Source organism: Lutjanus erythropterus, chromosome 15_unloc_1, assembly GCF_056507025.1.
Source record: "Lutjanus erythropterus isolate fLutEry1 chromosome 15_unloc_1, fLutEry1.hap2, whole genome shotgun sequence".
Lineage (NCBI taxonomy): Eukaryota > Metazoa > Chordata > Actinopteri > Lutjaniformes > Lutjanidae > Lutjanus > Lutjanus erythropterus.
The window spans coordinates 379401-400765 of NC_139342.1; the positions used below are offsets into that span (position 1 = coordinate 379401).

The 21365-nt window shown below is 38.3% G+C and overlaps 1 long non-coding RNA gene across 1 annotated transcript; it reads right to left on the bottom strand.

The window, feature by feature from the left end:
• Nucleotides 1-18600: 18600 nt before the first annotated feature.
• On the bottom strand, nucleotides 18601-21300 carry LOC146304431 (uncharacterized). Its single transcript, XR_014769362.1, has 3 exons — nucleotides 20255-21300; nucleotides 19942-20117; nucleotides 18601-19850 (listed from the first exon to the last, which is right to left on the bottom strand). It is a non-coding gene; the product is annotated as an uncharacterized LOC146304431 (long non-coding RNA).
• Between the last annotated feature and the right edge of the window lie 65 nt (nucleotides 21301-21365).

Here is a 21365-nt window from a genome sequence, read left to right on the forward strand (position 1 = left end):
AAAAATAAAAAATTCTGGTCTTCCATTTATCAACAGATTGGCCATTTTCCAACATGAATAAAACTCTTCTATGAGAGCCAAAGTCATTTAAGTCATTAATTATTGTTGGTATATGAACATGTTGACAAAATCTACATTTATTTTTCCTGTTAGTTGCTGATGTTTAGTATATTGTGTGTGTATATTAGGTCTTTAGTGGTAAAGTCCGCCTCAATTAGCTGTAACTCACAGAAGAAAAAGGGTATTTGCACAAAACTTCATATGTAGCTTCAAAACACTGAAGTACAACTTTTCACATTGAAAAAAAAACTACCCTGGTTGACTGAGATATTCAACAAAACAAGTTTTCTTTACTGGGCGATTTTATTTTTTTGTGAAATATGGCATGCTCATTCAAAGGTCATGCATAAATGTGATTTTACACTGCATCACATAAAATGGTAGATTTTCCTGAATATGGTGTATAATACTTGGTACTACCTCAAAAAATAAGCTCAATATGGACAAAATATAGAACTATTTCCAGGCATTTTTAGGTTGGGTTAGTCTTTTAAGAGCTGCACCCAAACAATGTAATGTCAGCAGCAAGTCTAGGAGAGCTGTGGTCTATGACACTGTTGTGTTCATATGGCGCCCCCTGATGGAGAATATTTAGATAATCCACGATGTGGCGAATATAGGATACATGAACAGGAAACGTGCGATAATTTCAACTGTGGTATGCCAAATCACAAAGAAGAGCTATGTGTACTATATGACAGAATTGTGCAGGGTCTGAATGAGGCTAGTAAACCACTCATTCAGAGAAAAGCAAAGAAGTGCAGCTTCAGGCCAGGCTGGAATGAGCATGTGGATGAACTCCACCAGCAAGCCAGAGAAGCTTTTAAAAATTGGTTTATTGCTGGTAAATCAAGGCATGGACCTGAGTGTGAAATTAAAAAGAAAGCTGTTGCTAGGTTCAAATATGGAGTACATTATATTAAGAGGAATGAACTGACTCTGAGAGCAAATGCATTGGCTAGGAAGATGCAACAAAATGATGTTAACGATTTTTGGAATGAAGTCAAGATTATGAATCATAGTAAAATACCTTTGTCCTCCAGTATGGACGGGGTAAGTGGCAGTGTAAATATTATGGAATTATGGAGAAGACATTGCATGGAGCTTTTTAACTGTGTTAAAAGTGATGTTTTTACTGTTGGCGATGTATCTCATGATAATGTGGTCATAAGGCCTGATGATATAAGTTACGCAATTGGGAAATTGGCTTTAAACAAATCCTGTGGCCTTCATCTGATCTCTGCAGAGCATTTGAAATTTTCATAAATTTCACATGAAATTTTGAGTGTGCCTGATGCTCACTGCCAACTAGTATCCCCATACCAATATGCTAATTATTAATAGCAGTAAATGTATCACTGTGTGTCTGTGTGTATGTTCACGCACTGTCGTGCATTTGTGTATGTGTGAGTGTGTTTGTCTGTCTGCGTGTATGTCCACTTACAGATAGAAAAAACAGCTTAATTAAACAGCTAAAAAAGACTGCAGTCTAAAATGTCCAAGATGGACACAGAAAGACAGTGACAGACAGACCCAGACAGGCAGACTAACACATATGTAATTGCCTCTGTATGATGAGGCTTTAACTACAAAGAAGTCAGGTTGCTGAAATAGGCCCTTTCAAATTTGACTGTGCTGTGACACACAGACGATTGGCCGAACGGCTGGAGTCGATTCAGCCAATCACCGGTCGGCAATGGCACAGTCATATTTAAATACACCGAGAAAAGGCAGAAACTGAGCCAAAAGTTCCTCTCAAACTCCAACTGTTTAATGAAAAATCGTAAGTGCTACAGCTACAAAAAGCACACCGTCGGCGAGAGGACGGGATGCGGATCGCAACGGTGTAAATTTCATTTCTGTGGTGTGAAAAATGAGGCCAGAGCCACGATGGACATAACTGGAAGGGTCTGCTTTCTTCCAGAAGTTTGGGCTCTCCCTTAACATGGGAGCAAATGGGGCAGGCGGTCGGACTTGTTGTCGTTTCAGACCACCTGCGGCCAAAACCCTAAATCCGTTTTCTTCAGCGGTCACACCTCTGCGACCGGAACGGCTTTTCCTACAATTTGGTGTACAATTTGTGTATGTAGAGTGAACGATGTGGCCGCACTGGCGAGTTTAAGAGAAAATTTCTTGATGATTTCAGAGGTGCTGTGCACTCTAGCGATGACATCACCCACTCTAAGTTGCAACATTCCACGCAATACACACCCATTATAAATTCTGAGAAGGGCTGAAAATTTCATGATTTTTAAACAGCTGGTGTAGAAAAACTAAAAGAGATATGGAAAATACGAATCGGTCACTGAAAGTCGACGGCAATGTCAACCTTTCAGAGTTGGAATGGAGTTTCTACGTGAATGTATGAGTTGGTGAAGCGTGGGTGAAGATGAGTGAGTTTGAAGGATTTTCTCATCCACTTCCATTATAACCAAGTTTCAGAAAACACTGAATATTTTGGAAAGTTTGAATGGTATTGAAAAGTTGAATCACATGTGAAAAGTCAAGGAATTGCCGAACATTTTCCAGTTTGAATGGAGTTTCTAGCTGAAAGTATGAATCGGTAGTTACCGTTTGAAAAAAGGTGATTTTTGAAGATTCCTTCATTCATTTTCAATGGGAAAACGGTTTGGGGAAAAACGGGATATATCTGGGAATGGCGGTGGCGCCCCCTATGTGCCAATCTCAAAATCTTTTTTAGGGTGTGCGTCCAAGTCTCATTGTGGACCTACCCACCAAGATTGGTGAGGATAGGTCAAAGGGTGTGGGAGTTATGGCCGATCGATTCTAAGCTCCGCCCACAGCGAAGATTCATCGGTCCGTGGCGGCCGTGTTTTTTGACCAATCTGGCTCATTTGTAATAGAAATGTGTCTGGTCATCCCCCAAAGCCGTGTACCAAATTTGGTGTCGATGGAGTCAAAACTGTAAAAGTTTATGTCATTTTACTGTTTTTAACATTATTAAAAATTAGCAAAAATTCTGTAAGGGCGGCATTCATGGTGCAAGAGGCTTTTTTGTAGAGGATAATCGGGAGGACGTGTGTGTAAAATTTCAAGTCAATAGCACTTGCGGTGCGGCGGGCAGAGCCTTTCAAACTTAAACTCTATGTTATAGCGCCCCCATCAGGCCGATTGGGACCAATTTTTTTGAGCAATATTTGGATGTCATTTATAGTCCATGTACCAAGTTTCATGTCCCTAGGTCCTTCCAGCTGGTCATAAATTAATAATGACGAATAGGCCACGCCCACTTGCACCTATCAACATGGCACTCAAGATATTAGTTAATAGCCACCCCTAGAGCATGCATACCAAATTTGGTGAAATTCCATCCAACGGTCTTTGAGATACAGATGTGCTCATTTATAGCGCCCCCTATAGGCTGAGCTAAAAATGCTTTGGTAGACAGCTGCCAAGTCTCATTGTGGACCTATCCACCAAGTTTGGTGATGATAGGTCAAAGGGTGTGGGAGTTATGGCCAATCAATTCTAAGCTCCGCCCACAGCGAAGATTCATTGGTCCGTGGCGGCCGTGTTTTTTGATCAATCTGGCTCATTTGTAATAGAAATGTGCCTCGTCATCCCCCAAAGCTCTGTACCAAATTTGGTGTTGATGGAGTCAAAATTGTAAAAGTTTATGTCATTTTACTGTTTTTCAAATTATGCAAATTAGCAAAAAATCTAGTATGACGGACCTTTATGGTCCTAGAGGCTTTTTTGGAGAGGACATTGAGCTGGACCTGTGTGTCAAATTTCAAGTCAATCAGACTTATGGTGTGAGGGGCGTGGCCTCCCCAAAAAGTCATTTTTAAGCCTTAATTACAGCGCCACCATGTGGCCGACTGGGCTCATGTTTTAATAAAAGTTGATGCACATCATTTCCAATCAGTGGGCCAAGTTTCAGGTTTCTGGCTCATTCCAGCTCACGGGAATTTTAGCTCAAGCGGCAGACAACAAAAAATAATAATAATAATAATAATAATAATAATAAACCGGTACAATCTTAGAAGGGTTCTACCCCTTCGGGGTTAGAACCCTAATAATAATAAATATAGCCGCAAGCGGCAATTTGCGGGTTCTAACCTGTTCCGCCCCAAACCAGCCACCGTGACCCTCACCACCCAGCGTGACCCTCATCTGCCGTAGTGCAAGAGGTTCCCCACCCTGTCCCCGAAAGCTCCAAGCAACACATACTCTTTCCAAGTCACACATTTCTTGAAATCGGCTTTTCAGCCAGCCTACACGCTAATGACATTTGTGGTATACTTTCACACAGAGACTCCATTTGAACATCAAAACATACATTGAAATTGTACCTATTGATGTGTATTTCAAAGTTTCAATAGGTATTTTAATGTTTAAGCAATTGCAGTTCCACGATCATGATAATTTTGGGAGAAATGTGGAGATAATAATGGTTGTGTATGGGAGAGGCTGTAAAATATTCTGTAAGGCTAAAGACATAGATGTTGAGTGTACTATTATGATTTGACCTAAATGAAGGTAAGTGAAAGTTCAGACAGGAAGACCGTCTCTTTAATTAAGTATACCTCAAAGCCACTTCTCTGTTTTCCAAATTTGACCGTGCTGTGACACACAGACGATTGGCCGAACGGCTGGAGTCGATTCAGCCAATCGCCGGTCGGCAATGGCACAGTCATATTTAAATACACCGAGAAAAGGCAGAAACTGAGCCAAAAGTTCCTCTCAAACTCCAACTGTTTCAACTGTGCTGTGACACACAGACGATTGGCCAAACGGCTGGAGTCGATTCAGCCAATCACCGGTCGGCAATGGCACAGTCATATTTAAATACACAGAGAAATGCAGAAACTGAGCCAAAAGTTCCTCTCAAACTCCAACTGTTTAATGAAAAACCGTAAGTGCTACAGCTACAAAAAGCACACCGTCGGGGAGAGGACGAGATGCGGATCGCAAAGGTGTAAATTTCATTTCTGTGGTGTGAAAAATGAGGCCAGAGCCACGATGGACATAACTGGAACGGTCTGCTTTCTTCCAGAAATTTGGGCTCTCGCTTAACATGGGAGCGAATGGGGCAGGTGGTCGGACTTGTTGTTGTTTCAGACCACCTGCAGCCAAAACCCTAAATACCTCAAAGCCACTTCTCTGTTTTCCCACTATCCTCTTGCTCCACCCTTCTTCACATAATTCAACAAGTCACAGTCTGCCATCCTCTCTCTCTCCTCTATCAATCAGTCATTAGCTGTCAAATTTCCTCTCTCCAATTACTCGAGTAATCAAATAAGAAATATTGTTCTGCATTTTTTTCTATTACATTACTTTTACTTTATTTAATAACAATGGTAATATACAAAAGAAAAGATAAGACAGGTCTATTAAATGAACAACTATAAATTGCTAAAGTAAAAATACTCAGCATAGTAACTTTACTTTTAATGTAGATTTACTTTTACTGTATTTACTTTATTTTAGCACAAAGGTAAAAGTAAAGGTAGTAATGTCTGCAGAAACCACAAACAGAAGAGTGAACTAACTCTTTTAACTGAAACGGTCACCAGAATGTTTTGTTCACATGTTAAAATCACAACATTTTTCTTCTGAGCAGGACAGACACTCCCAGACCCCCAGAGGACAGGGGACTAGTTTACCAACATGCCACCTTTTTCTCCTTTTATGAGTTTGCACGTCTGTATTTAGTAATAAAAAAGTAGCGATAAGAATACCATTAAAGTACAACAACAGCAATAAAAATGTTGATTTTTCAAAAAAGGAAACAATAACATGCACAATTTTTAAATTGTAATTAAGTAAAAACACTAATACCACAATGTAAAAATACCTAAATAAAGAATCTTATTATTTTTCCATCAAAGCAGGTCAGTGATCAGTGTTTCAGTGACTCTCTGTGGTTCAGTGAATAGTGTTTTATATATGTAAGTTAAAATAGAAGCGTCCCGTCAAAATTTAAATCTCTTAATAATTTATTGGTTATAGGTCTGGGTCCATATAGGACGGCGTGTGGGTCCGGACTTGGACCGTGGTCCACCATTTGGGGACCCCTGATCTAGACACTGCTAAAGACCTTGTACCCCTCTTGTATTGAGAGCCTGCTGGCATACTGTATGATATGGAACCTGCACTGAGGCTAACAGGAGGAGGCTCTATCCATCCATCCATCCATCCATCCATCCAGCTATCTGTACATCTATCTATCTATCTATCTATCTATCTATCTATCTATCTATCTATCTATCAAACAAATAATACTACTACTACTACTACTACTAATAATAATAATAATAATAATAATAATAATAATAATAGAGTCATTCCATGAAAATGGCACAATTTGAGTCCCTCTCACCTCTTATGGTGTATTTCATCTATTGGGTCACCAAACTTTATATTTAAACAGCTTTATATATACATTGAAATGCACCCTTTAATACAGTGTAAAAAACTGAACTAAATTTTATCTTTTTATGAGAAATAATACAGTTTTTTCATTTGACAGCACCTATTTTGTCATGTCCCTCATGGCCTTGATGAAAGTTTACTTTGAAAATACCAAATAAAACTATTTAAAAAGTCAATAAATTTTTATATCAACCTAAGCATATATTTGTGCTCTTTTGCTGGTAATGTTTATTTTTTTCAAATTTAATTGTTAATTATTCATTAAAATCACAATTATTTCTGTACCTGAGTAACCCCTCAAGCCCGTTACACAAATGATCCCACGCCTATAAATACAATGGTGTGATCCAGAATTCCATATACATCAGGAAGTGACATCACTGAAGTCTTTTGGACAACAGGACCACAGAGACAGGCAAGTTGCTCCCATCTTTTCCTTTATTTTAGTCATTTATCTTGTGATATTGTGGTTGTCAAACTCAATGACTCAATGACTCAACACCGTAACATGAAACAAAGACTGAAAACTATTACTTATGAAAAAGTTTTTTGTTATTTCATGAATATATGGTGATTTTGAATTTCATGCATGCCATGTGCTCTCTGTCTGGTATTCACTACATTGAGCAGCGGCCATTTTGTGCAAAAATCTCAACCCCCTCACACTCAACCCTGTTATGTGTTTGATTGTAAGGGAGTTGAGATTTTAATACTTTGGTTGTGAAGTTATCCAATTATTTAAATTAATTATTATTATAGTCAATCAACATTCTTATACTGCATGCATGCTGAATATGATTTATGTTCCATGTTAAAGATGCGAGTAAGATGGGACCAACAACAGCAGCAGAAAGGCAGAGGAAGTATCGGGAACGCCTTAAAGCTGATCCTGAAAGAAGGGAGAGATACCTGCAGAGTGAGCATGAGAGGTGGAGAAAGAATGTAGAGGCAGGGAAGAAGAAAGCAATTAATGAACTGAGTAAAAGAGAACAGCGTAAGAAAAGAAAAATGTAGAGAGCAGCTTACCATAGGAGCAAGGAGAGGAAAGAAGTGCAAAGAAAAAGCAAAGAAAAATGCAAAAGAAAAAAGGTGCCAGCGTTCAAAGAAATCTTCGGATTCACCACAGTCGAAAATAACACGACTCACTTCAAATTACCCCATTAAACCCCAAATAAAAAAAACCTTACTTTACCATGAATCACTCATTCAAGATATTAGGAATAAATACAAAAAAGCCACCAAGGACAGAGAAATGCAGCTGATTGCCAAAGTCACGACAGGGAGAATTATAAAAAAAATACAGGTTGCAAAAATTTGCAAGTGACTCCCTCGGATTTTCAAACAAGAGGTTGAAGGTTGAGGTTTTCAAACAAGGCGATGATACAGACAGACACATTGAAATCGTTAACTGTTTGATTATTATTGTTATTAGTTCAACCAGTTCATCAAGTTTAATTGTATGTTATTGGAGCAAGGATGAGGTGACTTTTAGCACACCTCATGAGGCTCTCTTATGCCTAGACACCCACACACACACACACACACACACACACACACACACACACATTATGTTACATTTGAGCAATTCACTTTACAATGTTTGTTTGTTAGTTGTTAATATGCTGTTGTGGTTGTTTTTACTTTAGATTAATAAAACTTAATTCTACTGCAATTTGTATCTGGTGTCCTTCCTATGGTTACAAAATGAGATATAGTGCTAATGGAAAGTCCTATACATTGAATCTGAGAGTAAACAACTCTTTCTATGTAAAGCTGTATTTGTGCCTTCAACCCCGTTACCATCTTCAACCCTGTTATGCTAGTCTCAACCCTGTCACACCTACATTTTCATATATTATTTTCTTAAAATGTTGAAAAAATAATTTAATGTTTGCTGATTTGTGTCTAAAATATTGAGTGCTATCATATGATCATTGATTTTGATTACAATTCTTAGTTAAACTAAATTTTTGATGAAAAATGACAAGATTGCTTTCACTTATTAGTTACATTTCACGATTTAAGAGATTAAAAATGTGTGATTTTATGTCATTTTTCTATTTAAAATTATTGAATTAGTATGGGGGACATCTGATTAATGTGAAAATATTGATTTCTTTAGAAATACATTTTATGATAATATTCAGAGAGCCTCAAAGTGTCCATAATGGGGTTGAAGAATTACAGTCACCACATCTTGAAATAATGATCAATAATAAAAGAAAACGAATGCCTGAGATGGGAAAATGCATTTTTCTGATAGTTAAATATATCCTTAATGATGTGGGATATACATACAAATGATACATTTTGGTAAAAAATGTGAAAATATCCAAGTCCAATTTTGACCATTCTCATGGAATGACTCAATAATTAATATTCCTTATTAATTAAAAATTCCTCATTGTTTATTCTTGTTGGTAGACACATTTTGTTGAATTAAATCCACATGGCTTTTTCACTCCTTGTGGTCACAATCAGCACAGACAGAAGACAACAGGTAACACAGGCGTTGTAGACACTCGGGGTGGCGCTGTTGTGTCCAGCGCTGGCGCCAAGGTATTGACGTCACGTGTATCCTATCGTATGATTGATAAGTGAATGATTATAATTTAATACACATAAGTCTAGGAGTTCTACTACGTTTTCTTTGAACCAGCATCAATCAACCGCGTCATATAAAGATGCCAGGGTAAAATTAATGAGTTTATAGTTGCCATTGGTGGTGGCTGTCCGTCGGTGAAATAGGTCCGGGCTGTACATTTTTGGAATACACGTTTACTGTCAGTTAAATTGAGGTCACATTACAGTTTACATTGGTTATAAAGGCTGAGTAGTGTAGCAGTTAAAATACAGAACTCGTCACGGCCAGTTTGCCTGAAGGATTTTGACTCGGGAAAGGAGTCTCCGCCGCCGTTGTTATGGCAACCAATGACGCCCGGTGCAAAGCCGGGAGACATGACAAGCAGTCGGATAAAATTATCGCCAAAGGACTAATAAGCATAAGCATAATAAGAAGCACCTCTGTTATTTGGTTTTGTGTCTCAAAACGGAATAACGGGAAAACGGCCGTATTTTCGTAAATCCGTTTAATTTTGAAAACGAAATATCAAATTATCAAAAGGTACACGGAATGTACAGGGACCCAGTAGATTGTAGTCTATCCGTGAATCATTTTTGTTGTTTTATTTTCTGACTTTATCGCATGTGTATTTTATTTCTTGCATTTTCCCCAAATGTCATTAGTGTTTGTGGACGAAAGCATAATGTCTAATGAATATCACAGAATGAATGGGATGTTTGACGGCCGTTTGTTTAGAGACACTTACAAAGGCTAGGGCTTGATATGAAACAACTGGAATTCATTGTGTAGCACCATTTTTTGGGATGACATGATAATTTTCTGCAAGTGCAATATTCAGGCAAATAGCTGATGGTTGTATTAAACTATGCTGGGTTGGTTATGAGCTAACAAATTGAAACTGTAGGTTTTAGTTCAGGAAAAAAAGATGAATGAAGAGATTTTCTTGAAAGTGAACAAGTTAAACATTTATTTTTCAGATAATCAAACAATGACGATAAACAGTCATTTCAGATGGTTAAATGCATGAGGAGCAAAAGCATATTGAAGGTGATTTAACATAGAAACAAATTATTAATGAACTCAAATGGCGTTAAAAACACAACATTTCTAAAGGTGCAAAAAACAGAAAAGGATAAAGGCAAATGTTTACCAGTTGACTTTTACATGTGATTGGATTTTAATAAAATAAAATAAAATTAAATTAAATAAAATTAAATTAAATTAAATTAAATTAAATAAAAAAAAAAACGGGGGGGGGGGGGGAGCAGATTATATTAACAACAGAAATTAAACTGACCTTGAAAGGAAACATGAAACATAATGAAGTGAACATTTTCAACAATAGATAACTATGAACAAGGCACTTTTTTTTTTTTTTTTTTTTTTTACCACATTAGTCTTTAAAGAAGTCATCCAGATTCTCCCATGAACCACCATCGGAACTGTGCTCAGTCGTGGTGGTGGGAACAGCGGGAGGCGGAGCAGGTGCGGCAGTGGGACCTTTCTCGATTTGGGACAATTTCGTAATGAAACGTTCCCCGTTGAAAGAGATTTTGAGTTTTTCCAAAGTCAAGAAGTGAATTTCTAGGCTTTCCTTGTCCTCCAGTAAGTGTGTCAGACGATTCGTTTGCAAGAATGACTTTAAAACAGAGTTGTTAAGAGTCAATGCTACTTCCACCCCGTCGACCCCAACGTGCAGGACACCGCTGGTTGTGGCCAGGAAGTGAGAGCTTTTGCGCAAAAGCTGACATCCTTCACAGCGCTGAAATGCCTGCCTGGCGTCGAAGGAAGCGGATTGCCTCCTATAACACGATCTGCAGTTGAAGTTGCTGGTCAGTTTGACGCCGAAAACTTCGCTTTCAGTTGTGTGAAGATTGTCGTCGTTGTCTATGGTGAGCGGGACAGTTGTTGCTGGGACAGAGACATTCTCGATCTCCACAATGGTGGAATTCTTAGTTGTGGTGAGGAATTTTTCTCCTTCGTACTCCCTCACAGACAGGTTGGTGAAGGCATAGGAGGTGTGCATCTTGACAGCCGACATCTGGGAGTCCCACAGCTGGAGTTTAATTTGCGCACTTTCGTCTGCGATGATGATGCTAAGCATGTTGCTCTCCACACCCCGGCGTTGGATCGTCTTAGGAGAAGAGCCCATTGCCAGAACCTTTCCTTTGACCTCGCCAATCTGAAAGAGACCACACAGGAGAACCGTTGTAGGAAATTAAAATGACAGGTGAGGATGCTGTCGTTTTGTCCCTAGTTCGATATTGATTTTGTAATTGGCATTGTTCTGTTCATAATTAACTTACATAATGGGAGTGTGGAATGGTCTTGATGTCATCTATCTTCTTCCTTTGACAGGCGTCTGGCTTTTTGTGCGGAAAGGAGACTTCTGTGACTTCGACTCTTGTGAATCTAGAAGTCTTGAAGTCGAATCCTTTGGGGTTTCTGTAACCTGAACGGGGAAAGCAAGGTTAGTAAAGCTAAATTGCGAACAACATTTGAGATCCACCATTACAAAGACGCATTTCTGTTTTGCAGGCTATACTTACTTAAACATCTGGTGATGTTCGTCACCTTGATGGAGGTGAGATTCTCGGCTGCCTGGGCGAACTGGCGATGTAATTCCGTTTGAAAAACTACTATGTCATGGTATTCTGTTCTCCCCGTCTGCAGAAGGGCGTTGAAATATCGCGTCTTCTTGGCCTCGGATGTCTTCACCGGTGAGAGGTTGTGGATGTAACCCACTGCAGATTCGCTGTTGTCGGGGGTCCGCACCCCAGCGCGTGTAGATGCCATGTTGTCAGAGTTTGTGAAATTGTTGTTGGTAAAGACAGCTTTATATAACTTTCAGATGTGTGTTGAAGTAGGAAAAAAAATCCCAAAGGTGTTAGACGCAGGTGTCCCGTCAAAGAGTGACAGCTACATGACCAAAATGATACAAAGCCCATAAAGCTTTCAGACAGTTAGACGCCGCTGCACAGCGCACATGAAAAGATACATGTTCCAAATACATGAACACATACGCACGTAGATGCCTCGTTTTGTTCTTGTTTTTTTTTTTTTTTTAATATATAAGGTTTTTGGATGGGGCTGTGGCGGTCAAAGGTGTCATCACCCTGTCTGATATTGATCAGGCGTGATATTGTTAGTTGTAGAGTTCAAAGATGTCTATACCCAGACGTCGGCCCGATGAATAAAGTTGCATCGGCAAGACGTATTATGGAGAGCATTTGCTCATTGGGAAGACGTCGCCGAGACATTGGCATTTAGTAAAAAAAAAAAAAAAAAAAGCCCTCCAGATGATGTTTGGATGATGAATTAAAGATGCTCAGCGCAGCTTCTCTGCAGCTTCTATACGACCTTTATTTAGGTCGGATCATTCCATTAGTAGTAAATATCTCTCTATCCACAGTCGAAATTAACATGTATTTACCTACTTAAAATGTGATAGGAATATGGCAATATCATAATAAAAAAACAATTTGCTTGACCACTATAGTTTCCTAATATTGTCTGTGGATAAAATAAAGAGACAGGTACGATTCAAGTTCATAATCATAAATTTATTTCCAGCAGCATAGCCAAAAGCAGCACAAAAAGGATAAACAGAATAGAAAACATAAGGCAGGTCGGGAGACGCACACAGGCAGCAGGGTCTGGATTGCTGGGAGACGCAGTCTGCAGGGGAGGGCGGGTTGTTCAACTTTAAGCTGTGAAACAGAATACGGCTAATGAAAAAAGAGAAGTTTCATACAACCATCTTTTTTCCAAGCACTAGCTAAGAAAATATTTCCAGCAGACTAATTCAAATCACTTATCTACAACTTTATAGATAAAGATATAGATACATATTGCCGTATGATGGCTTACAAACAATTATTCTAAAATTGGCTAAAATCAGCTGATTAAAATCGGCCGGGCCCTATTCAGTGCTACGTTAATGTGTCACACACACCTCACTGGCAGGACAGGACGGCAGTTTGACAGCCTAGGATGGTGGAAGTGGACGCAGACCCTCCTTGAACGAGGAAGATAAACAAGAACACAAATGACACAATGACACGCCTTTAAAAGAATTCAAGTATTTGCCATACCTCCCAAATAAACATATACAAATAGACAAACCAAGAAAAGAAAACAGAAACAAGAAAAAGTAATCAATATTACTGTTAGCCTATATGAGTAGGGCTGCACCTTATGTTTTAATTTTTAATTAATTTATCAACTAATCTAAGAATTATTTTTTAATCATTTGATTAATCACATAATTAATTTACCTAAAATAAATATTAAATAATAATAATAATAATAATAATAACTTCGATTCATATAGCGCCTTTCAAGACACCCGAGGACGCTTTACAAAATAGAGGCAAATGAACATAAAGCTCATTAGAATAATAATGGTGGCATATTTTCAAGTTAGTCTATAAAGTTAGATTTCCAAATCCGTGTATTGTGGAGACGTGTGTGCGCCAAAGGCGAGACGCGCACGCTGTTAACTTTAATATTTACATTTTATATCTGATGGCTAATATGTTCAAAGGACACTTTAACAACCGACACTCCTGTGTGAGAAAGAGACCGAACGTTAATTAAGGTGTTTTGTGATTGTGGAGCCGTTGCGCAGGTGGTTTTGTTATCTTACACCAGCGCAAGTGCCATCTTTGACACGTCTTCAAGATAGCAAATGACCTCATGCCCGGTCTGGGTGGCTGTGGGTAAAAGGTCGGCGCGGCGCGTTTGCTACATTGTGCTCGGCGCATTGGAGTAACTGCACCTTAAGTGTTAGACCAAATAAAAGCGCGAGGTGTGGTCTTTCAGCACAAGATGGCACTTAGCGTGTTTTGCCGAAACAGACACACTCTTCACAATCACAAAACATCTTGATTTTTTTTTTTTTCATTCCTTCCGGCAGTGTGGATTAGCAAAGCGGTATTTGAACATATTTTCTATCAGCAGTAAAGTGTAAATATTAAAGTTAACAGCATGCGCGTCTCGAGTTTGGCGCACACATGTCCCCACAGTCACAGAATACCTTTCATCAACGTTTAACAGCCGTGCGCGCATGTGTGTCTTTTAAGATAAACTCACTAATAAAGAAAAATAATTGATTTTGTGATTATAAAGGTTAATAAATCTAAACAGACCTGTAAAGTGGGCAGGGGATGGAATGTCAGATCATCTAGTCCAGATGTGTCACCATGATAACTGGAGCAGCTGTAGTGTTTGTGTCTGCGTGCTTGGCAAAATCACACAGAATCTTCTGACGCTCATTTCCGAGCATTGCAGAATACCCATCTGCTGCAACATGCAGGAAGTTTCGGCGTGGGTCAAACCGCTGTTGAACAACTGTTTGATTAAAATAGTGTGTGTTTCCCAGGTCCGTGTACCTTTTGATAGTTTGATATTTCGTTTTCAAAATAAAACGGATTTACGGAAATACGGCCGTTTTCCCGTTATTCCCTTTTGAGACACAAAACCAAATAACGGAAGTGCTTTCCCGTTTTCTCTTTCAAAACCAAATTACGGAAAAACCAAATTGAAAAAAACGGCCCAATTTTGATTTCTGCCAATTCATTTTTTTTCCTATTCTTTTTGATATAACCGTGACAACGACGGACCGGAAGTGGAAGTTAAGTGCAACAACTTCAGAATAAAACTTTAGCGTGCTAATCGCTAACTTCTTATATTATAGCCTGTCTTTCTACACCATATGGTTCACATCTGTTTTATTTCTGTGAAAGTATAAGAGCTGGTTGTTTGGAAGAATGTGGTCGATTCAATGGAAAGCTGCAAGGAATGCAAATTGTGTTTTTGGCGATAATTTTATCCGACTGCTTGTCATTTCTCCCGGCTTTGCACCGGGCGTCATTGGTTGCCATAACAACGGTGGCGGAGACTCCTTTCCCGAGTCAAAATCCTTGAGGCAAACTGGCCGTGACGAGTTCTGTATTTTAACTGCTACACTACTCAGCCTTTATAACCAATGTAAACTGTAATGTGACCTCAATTTAACTGACAGTAAACGTGTATTCCAAAAATGTACAGCCCGGACCTATTTCACCGACGGACAGCCACCACCAATGGCAACTATAAACTCATTAATTTTACCCTGGCATCTTTATTTGACGCGGTTGATTGATGCTGGTTCAAAGAAAACGTAGTAGAACTCCTAGACTTATGTGTATTAAATTATAATCATTCATTTATCAATCATACGATAGGATACATGTGACGTCAATACCTTGGCGCCAGCGCTGGACACAACAGCGCCACCCCGAGTGTCTACAACGCCTGTGTTACCTGTTGTCTTCTGTCTGTGCTGATTGTGACCACAAGGAGTGAAAAAGCCATGTTGATTTAATTCAACAAAATGTGTCTACCAACAAGAATAAACAATGAGGAATTTTTAATTAATAAGGAATATTAATTATTATAATTATTATAATTATTATTATTATTATTATTATTATTATTATTATTAGTAGTAGTAGTAGTAGTAGTAGTAGTAGTATGAAACATGACTGTCAAACAGTTGAATGGAAGTAGATCAGCAGGTTAATGTAGCTCTATACCTGTAACTGTGGTAGCTATGTGACTGACAATTTGAAGAATCTAAACACATAGCTGATTTTAAAACAGGAGTACAGACAGTCTTAAAATTACTTAAATGTAGAATTACAGGGTTTGACATGTTAACTCTTTACTGAATGTTAGGGTGTGTTTACGGTAACTGTAATCTCCAGCGATCCTGACATGGGCCCAACAATGGCATTGTTTATTCTTGTTGGTAGACACATTTTGTTGAATTAAATCAACATGGCTTTTCCACTCCTCGTGGTCACAGTCAGCACAGACAGTCTGGTGCGTGTGTATGTGTTGTGAAATCTTTCAGACAGGTGTCGGGGTCCCAGTTCAGTCAGAGTTTATTAAAATATCATGCAGTGTTGAAGCAGTGGACTTTTGTCACAGTTTGAGTTTGATTAGTAAATGTACTACATTGAATGTCATGAGTAACCATTCATCATTGACAGATTAAAATCCCAAATGTGATGATTTTACATAAAGACCTTGGTTGGTAGCTAGGTGACATAACAGAGAACGATGCTAGAAAGATTTCTCCCTCACAACAAGGAAAAGGCTCATCATTGTACTTGCTACAAATGAAGCTGATCTGTTGACATGAAAAGGTAGACAGAAGAACTACACAATCCCCATTGGTGCTGATTTTGGATGATGTTTTGTTGTGTATTCTGGGGTTGTCTTGTCACATTGTCATCACATAGACCAAGACCAAATGTATGTGCTGTTGTGTATGGTGGGCCCTGATGAAACTGATGGTATAATGTATTTGTGACACTGGATTTGTCATGTTTCATAGATCATCACAGTGACTCTGCTGCATCTTGTTTTTGTATGGTGTCCCTGGGCCAAGCAAGCTCTCCCGACAGTAGAAGAAAACATGGGAGGAGGAGGTTTTTGGAAGAGAGACCTTGTGCTTCATTCAAGCACGGGTCTTCAGACAACAGTCAGGCCGTCATCACCAGGACAGTCTGTGAGTCCACATGTCCATTGTGGCCCCCATGCTCAACTGACACAAGTATGGTTCTCAAGATAGTATTAGGCATAGCATGGGCTTGACAGTTGTGTTGTGTCTTAGCTAATGTGTCCGCACATGCACATGCACACAGACACACACACACAGACACACAGACACACACGGACACGCACATGCACACGCACACACACACAATTTAGCATTATATGTTTTGGCCAATTGACAATCCCAAATATAGGAATGTAACAGTTTTAGTTGTCATCATTTACTCCACCTAGCAGATGTAAGGTGTTATCAATAGAAGATCATAGTTGTAGTCAAACTGCATCAGTGTTCAGTCATCACAATATAAAGTAGTCAATAGTATTTGACTGTTCAAAAATGGGTGTGAAAGACCTAATTTGCCATTTTGACAAGTATGAAGATGGTGACAAATGTGTGGAAAGTTAAGACATAGAGTATGTTACTCTGTGAAAAACAGACATAATAATGTCCTGAGTAAGTGTAGATGCATAAGTTACTGGTCAGTTTGGGTTTTTTTTCTGTTTTGTTTTTTTGGGAGTATACAAGCAAGTTCCTTTATAAAATGTGTAATTCTACCACCATTTATGGCAACATGGTGGGAGCTGTAGTCTGTTCTGAGCTACATGCCATCTGTCATTGTAAAGGAGTCATTTTACTATCTTATCTTTTCACAACAAATGTTGTCTAATGGTTGTTTATAGTAATTAATTGATTTATGCCTTATGTATTTTTCAGATGTGATGGGTAGAGGAGGACATCTTGCTGTGTCTGGAATTCCTGCTGCTGTGTGCCAGTGTTGGAGAACTTTTGTAGAGAAGATGGCTGGCATCTGGCTGAATCGACCATTGTCTGTCTGTCTGTACAGTACTACAGCCTGATCGAAGCATCATTATCTCTTGTCAATTAGCCTTTGAACCCAAGGGTAGAGAGTGTTTTTTGTATTTAGTTGGTTGTTTTGGAATTAGGTTAGAATGTTCTATAGTCACAAACTAATTGCCATGAATCCTATGTATGCAGCCTCATTATATACAATGTACATATGGGTTAACCTTCTTTGGAGTTCATTAGCAAAATAAATTATTCTTTTGATAGCATGAACATGTGTGGGATTGCTCCTTTTGTTATTTGACTCAATCAGTGTTACATGATGATATTGTGAGACATAAATACTATTATAAATCTGCTATATAGATACACACACACATTCACGTCTTGTGTACAGTTTACCCAGGGAGAGAGAGTGAGAGTTTTTAGTGTTGTTTAGCTGTTAGAAAAACCATTTCATAGTTTGACCTGTGTATATGCACATCTTCAGAAATGGTCCCAAGGCTCTGGACTTAGTAAATTAAACAATGTAATTACGCTATTTCCAGTGCTACTGTTGTTGGTCACTCATTTAAACTATAATTTCTGATATCAAAGTCATAGCAGGCATACATCAGTCAAACTACTTTTTTTTTGTAGTAACACAGAACTGTCACAAGAGGGTGATCGGCACATGCGAGCAACCTGTTGACGGCCAAATATCATAGCAAAAGCCTCTGGCAGGAAATAAATGAACCCGGTGTTTATTTTCTGAACTCACATGCTTGATGCAGGAAATTAAACCAAAGTTCCACAACATGTCTCAGTAGATTGTAGTCTATCCATGAATCATTTTAGTTGTTGTTTTATTTTCTGACATTATCCCATGTGTATTTAATTTCTTGCATAAAAAGATGGGCCAGCGGAGAAATCTGGGAACCACTTTTTTGCTTTCACACAAGTCAATTGTACAGCTCTGCAGTCTTTTGGAAATGGTCCAAAATTTTTAACTTCATAGATTAAACACTACAAACATGCTATTTTTTAATGCTAATGTTGTGGATAATTTATTTAATCCTAATATCTGACATTTTACTCATAGCAGATATTTGCATCCATATGTCAGTCAAACTACTTTTGTAGTAACACAAAATTGACACAAGGGGGCAATTGCAAAATTTGAGCTAGATCTCATTGTTGTTACTCAATATTTTCCTGGCCACATTTTACAGTAAAAGCCTGACAGGAAATGAATTGCTTTGGGTTCTGAGTGAAATCTGTTTTCTAAATTTGCAGAGGGTGTCTGATGAACAATGAATACAGGGACTCCATTTTGTTTTAACTACTTGTATTAACAGTTTCACACTGTAACTGAAATACATCCCATGTGAAAATATGGCAGTGTCAGTCATATGAGAAAAAAAAGTAATGTATTTTTTCAATGGAATGAGCTATATGAATATGAAATAATTAATACTTTTCTTATTATTAAAAGCATGAATTAGCACTATATTTGAAAAGTCATGAGTGTACATCCACATCAAGGCAACACAGCATTTCCACACCATTGCAATACATGTCTTTGTTTGGACAATGAATTACATGTAATGTCTTGTAATATCAAAGTAAACACCAAATATCGAAAACAGACATAATGTTGGTATATTGTTAAAAAAGAAAATGAAATAATAAAAACTTGATCACAAAAAAGAAAGAAAGCAGTCATCATTATAATATCAATAAAAAAGAACCTTTTGCAAATATACCAAAATACGCATATTGTTGTTTGTGTGTGTCCTTAAGCATGAACATATATGGTTACTTGACAGATGTTATATATATATATATATATATATATATATATATATATACACACATATATATATATACATATGAATACAACCTGGCGTATCCAAATTTTCCCCTTACAAAATTCAGTGTTCAAATAAAACATTCAAGATGTTGTATATCATGAGTCTATGTCCCAAAAAAGTGCTATTTATTTAGTAAATACAAAGTCTTTCAGCCAAACAGTTGCCTCCTGGTCTGCTGTGTGGAGGGTGGCCAGTTCTCAACTCAGTTGTTGGAGAGGGCAGGCTTCATGTCCACATGGTGTATGACATGGACCAAACAGGGGCACAATGTTGCTGAGGTTTGTAGTGCGGAGGTTGAAATATCCCATTTTGCACCAGCAAGCTTGCTGAGCAAGTTGTTACAAGAGTTCACCTTGGTTGCCGTTACTTTTAAATGATTCTTGAAGGAAAGGGTCCTGTCAAGGGTCACGTCAGTGCTGAATATATGATATTTGATTATTTTGAGCACGGACATGGTAGACCACACTAGACAACGTAATCATGAGTCCCTTTGTCTTTGCCCACAGTCCTGATGTTGCACATCATAATACTGGCTTGGGAAAGTCTGAAAGAAAACAGAAAACATTTGTAGAATTAGTAATTATGGCACATCTATGGGCAAGGTTGGTAAACAGGTTAACTGAGTCATGGCCTACCTTTTCCTGATTGAAGAAGCAATCCAGTAGTTTTACCAGGGCAAAATCCTGCATGTTGATTATTGTAGTGCAACGGGAGAATGGAAGTGCCCCAAGTAACGAGGAGGGCTTTCTGTACATAGTTGACGGTCTGCCCAAGGGAGTTCCAGATGAATTTGGAGATGATGTCTGGGCTCCTAATAAATACAGACATGGCTATAATTTATGGAAACAATTTGAGGTAGATATAGGACATAGGATTAGGAATTGTAAGTGACATATTTAGCATGAAAAGCATGTGAATGTGATCAGTGTGTTAAAATGAGTTACTTACCTTTTTATGTGGCCTTGAACTTGTGATTGAAGGTATTCTGGACAACTTTAGCTTCATATGAGTCTTTGGATTAGGATGTGGTGTTCAAACAGGTGTAGGTTCCACAGCTTTTGATGGGGAATATTGGATGCTTCTCCACAGGTTCAGGTTTCTGTAAGAAAATAATTGTAATGAGGAGATATTTTGAGTCATATGTCATGATATAAAAGAGAAGGCAAAGCAGGTACAGAAAGAAAGAAAGAATGAATGATTGTTTTTGCATGAAACAAGTTAACTGTACTATATGAATTAACAGCCAGTCATACAAATAAGAAAGACATGATAAGTCAAATGATGGAGGTTTACCTGTTGAAGGAGAAGTAGTCTAGTTGCTGGATTGATATGGGATGCTGCCTCAGTGTGATAGTTCAGGACGTGTATGTATGCGTGCGTGTGTGTCTGTGTGTGTGTGTGTGTGTGTGTGCTTGTGTGTGTGGTAAGCTTCCTCAAATATGAAAATGACAATAACAAGGGTAATATTAACAGTGGTGGAAAGAAAGGCTATAGAAAGTGCATTATGTTCCCGGGCATGGTAGGTGTCATATACTCGAAGCATCAGCAGTCTCGGATGTACAGGTGATCAGTTAAATTGATTTTGTCATTTGGTATTAAAACATGTACACATCAGTGTGTATTTCATTGCTGAGCATGTCTGCATTGGCATAATGGGAGACTCTATTTATCTTTAATTTGGATCCCCGCTAGCTCCAACAAAGTGGTCGCTAGTCTTTATGGGGTCCATTGGAGTCTCCCAAGGTATTTTCTTTTCAGCAGACTAATGCTCAATTTCTCCATCAAAAAATTAATATATAGTTTTTGATGCAAGAAAGAGAATAATACATAAAAGACAATCCCATTTTAAAAACATAGTATAATCTGTCCTAAAAATAAATTATGTTGAAATTATTTACAAAATGCATGTGCAAACTTGTGACAGACTTAGAGACAGATGAAAATGATAATGGCAACATTCAATAATGTGTACTACGAAGATAAATCTACAGAACTGCAATACGTACCATTTCATGATAGCTGTAATAAATTGGCAGCACATCCACAAGTATGTTAGCAC